A 4,151-nucleotide genomic window follows, 5' to 3' on the forward strand; every position below is an offset into this window, starting at 1 on the left:
CTTCCTTCCTTCCTTCCTTCCTTTCTTTCTTTCTTTCTTTCTTTCTTTCTTTCTTTCTTTCTTTCTTTCTTTCTTTTACAATTCTTTAATCTTTTTTATGGGCCAGTGGTTAACCCCCTCTTGTTCTGCCCTTCAACTCTTCCTCATCCTATTCCTCCTCCCCCATATGCAAGAGGAAGTCCCCCAACCACCCATATCCCACCAGACCTCTCCACACTGGGGGCCTCAAGTCTCTCAAGGGTTAGGAGCAGCTAGTCCTTTTCTGTATATGTGTGTGTGTGGTGAGGGTCATATCAGCTAATTATGATGTGCCTGGTCAGTGGCTCAGTGTCTGAGAGATCTCAAGTGTCAGGGTTAGTTGAGATTGCTGATCTTTCTATAGGATTGCCCTCCTCCTCAGCTTCTTCCAGCTTTTCTCTAATTCAACCACGGAGGCCCAGACTTCAGTCCATTGGTTGCATGTAAGTATCTGTATCTGTCTAGGTCAGCTGCTTGTTGGGTCTCTCGATGGACAGCCATGCTAAGCTTATATTTGAAAGCACGCCATAGCATCAGTAATGGTGTCAGGCTTTGGAATTTCCCCTTGACATGGATCAAAATTTGGGCTTGTCAATGAACCTCCTTTCCCTCAGGCTTTTCTCCATTTTTGTGCCTGCAGAAGTTCTTTTAGACAAGAATAATTCTGGGTCAGAGTTTTGGACTGTGGGATGGCAACTGCATCCCTCACTCAATGCTCTGTCTTTCTATTGAAGATGGACTCAACAATTTCCCTCTCCCCACTGTAGGGCATTTCATCTAAGGTTCTCCTCGCTTTGAATCCTAAGAGTCTTACCTCCTAGGTCTATGGTACAGTCTAGAGGGTCCCACCATCTCCAACCCCTGAATGTTGCCAGTTTTCATTTTTCCTTCTGATCCTCATGGCTTCACTCTTGTTTTCCCTCAATACCTGATCATGTTCCCCCTTTCTCTTCCCTGTCCCCTCTCCCAACCAGTTTCCTGTCTCCCTCTGTCCCCCACCTCTCCCTGTGATTAATTTCTTCTTCCTCCCAAGTGAAACTGAAGCATCCTCACTTAGACCCTTCAGCTTGTTAACCTTTTTGAGTTCTATGGATTATATTCTGGGTATTCTGTATTCCTTTGGTTAATATCTACTTATTAGTTAAGTACATTCCATGCATGTCCTTTCGGATATGAGTTATCACACTCAGAGTGATATTTTCTTATTCTATCCATTTGCCTGAAAAACTCATGATGTCCTTGTTCTTAATAGCTTAATAGTATTCAATTGTGTAAATGAACCACATTTTCTGTATCCATTCTCCCATTGTGAGATATCTCTGTTGTTTCCAGTTTCTGGATATCACAAATAAGGCTGCTATGAACATAGTGAAACGCATGCCCTGGTGGCATAGTGGGGCATCTTTTGGGTATATGCTCAAGAGTGGTTAAGCTGGGTCTTCAGGTAGATATATTTCCATATTTCTGAGGAACCTTCAGGTTAATTTCAAGAGTGGTTGTACCAGTTTGTAATCCCACCAGAAATGGAGAACTGTCCCTCTTTCTCTACATCTTTGATAATATGTGCTGCCCTCTGAAGTTTTGATCTTAGTCATTCTGATTGGTGTAAAGTGGAATCTCAGGGTTTTGATATGCATTTCCCTGATGACTAAGGACTTTGAATATTTCTTTAAGTGCTTCTCGGTCATTCGAGATTCCTTTGTTGTGAATTCTCTGTTTAGTTCTGTGCCCCATTTTTTGATTGTGTTGTTTGGTTTTTGGAGGTTAGCTTCTTGAGTTCTTTATACATTTTAGATATTAGCCCTCAATTATCCATAGGATTAGTGACATTTTTCTCCACTATGTAGGCTGCCGATTTGTCCTATTGACTATGTTCTCTGCTTTACAGAAGCTTTTCAGTTTCATGAGGTCCCATTTATTACTTCATGATCTTAGAGCCTGAGTCACTGGAGTTCTTTTTAGGAAATTTCCCCCTATGCAATGAGTTCAAGACACTTTCCTATTTTCTCTTCTATTAGATTCAGTGTGTATGATTTTTTGATGAGGTCCTTGATCCACTTGGAATTGAGCTTTGTGCAAGACGACATATCTTTTTTTTCATTTTTCATTTGTGCAAGATAACATATCTATTTTCACTTTTCTACATATTCTTGAGACCTTTTGGTGCCACTTCTATGATTTTGGCATTTGTCACTGGGCTTAGACAAGGAAGTAAGCTCAGATAAGGATATTAGAAATAGTGATCATGGGCTTTTGTTTACTACTTTTCTTAATTATTACGTTGTGTGATCCTTTTGCTTACTACTTTGCTTAATTATTATCTTGTGTTATCTCCTTGTTTACTACTTCACTTGAATACTTTGTCTTTGATCTAAGAACTGACCATGTATTTTGGATGTACCTAGAATGATATAAAAGCAAACTGGGAAAGAATAAAGCTGCTCCAGCCTCAGTATTGGCTGGAGTCATGTTATAATTTTGTCTAATTATCTTTCTTTGTTTACAATCGTTGCTCCCTCCCTTGACATGCTGTTGAATGACTGAGCTGGCTTGGTCAGGTGGTGCCTTGATGTTGCAATTCATATAAGGGTAATACAGTGAAGGACACCACAAAGAAAAATAATTGAAATAGAAAATGAAACGTAAAGTAATATATAAGATTTGAGCCAGTGGTCAATAAACCTTGTTAAAAAAAAAGACAAGTTAATGGTATAATGTAAATGAAAGATAAAGGAAAAGAAAGTGGATTTAGAATAAGCCTTGTAGGAATGGGGCAAGGCAATGGTAGAATGCATTTAGAGTATGTGTCTAGAGATATGTGAAGGTCTAAAGAAGTGAAGATATGACAAAAACAGCTTACCCAGTCTGAATTTTTAGAATAAATTTGTCCTTGGTTCCATGAAGAAGGTACAATAAGTCTACAGATAAAAATGCAGTATATCAAAGAATTAGCTCTGTTTGTGGAAAGAATGGAGGAAGTTCTCAGAGATCAGAAAAGCAGTGGTAGTTCAGAATCTGAGGAGGACATACCAAAAATGATTAGAGCCAAAACCGATTTTGCCTCCTCTCCTGACTTTGAAGAGTAACAAAAATGAAGGGAATCCTCTTACTTTAAATCCTAGTATTGTTCTGTTATCACCTCTTCAGTCAAGACTAAAACAGGCTGTAGAACAAGGGGAAGATATACAGAGATATATTTTGCAATGCCCTGTATTTTAAATGCAGGATCAACATAGGAACCCTGCTAAATACTACACTCCAGTTCCTTTTAAGCAGATATAGGAATTAACAATTGCCTGTGCTCAGTATGGATCTACTGCCCCATTTACCATGGCTATGTTAGATCGCTTGTCCACTGCAGATTGGAGATAGTTAGCTTGTTCATGTTTGAAAGGAGAAGATTATTTGTTATGGAAAATGGAATTTTTTGAAAATGCCAGCAGACAGTGGGTTTAAATGCTAAAGCTAACAATCTGATAACTAATAAGATGTTAGCAGGAGACGGTCAATATCAGGCAATACAGACTCAGTTACAATTTAATCCTGGTACTTATGCTCAAATTGGCATTGCTGCTTTCAGGGAATGGGATATTTTGACTACTAAAGGGGAATTTTTTAAAAATGTCTCAAAAATAAGGTAGGTACCTCATTAGCCTTTTCAGGAGTTTGTCGATAGATTGATGAAAGTGGCAGGGAGAGTGTTTAGAGGTGCTAATGATGAAATGCTTTTAGCAAAACAATTTGCTTATGAGAAAGCAAACACAGCCTGTCCAGTTGCCATAAGACCTTACAGGAAGACTGGGACCATTACAGACTATATTATATTATGTTCTGAGATTGGCCCCTCATATGTGCAGGGTGTGGCTATGGCCATCACACTGCAGGGAAAAACTGTATGACCAATTTTGTTTCAAAAGACAGGAAAAGGAAAGAGAAGAATTAATGGGCCTCCTGGAGGTTGTTTTTGGTGTGGACATATAGGGCACCAAGTGAGGAATTGTCTGAATAAAAGTAAGGTAAAGAGTAAAGAGAGTGCCGGGCGTGGTGGCGCACGCCTTTAATCCCAGCACTCGGGAGGCAGAGGCAGGCGGATTTCTGAGTTCGAGGCCAGCCTGGTCTACAAAGTGAGTGCC

General features: G+C 39.7%; 1 pseudogene; it reads left to right on the forward strand.

The window, feature by feature from the left end:
- Positions 1 to 3,698: 3,698 nt before the first annotated feature.
- The window catches only part of LOC110302673, a 5,013-nt pseudogene continuing 4,560 nt past the window's right edge, over positions 3,699 to 4,151 (forward strand).

Source organism: Mus caroli, chromosome 10, assembly GCF_900094665.2.
Source record: "Mus caroli chromosome 10, CAROLI_EIJ_v1.1, whole genome shotgun sequence".
In the NCBI taxonomy this organism is placed as follows: Eukaryota; Metazoa; Chordata; class Mammalia; order Rodentia; family Muridae; genus Mus; species Mus caroli.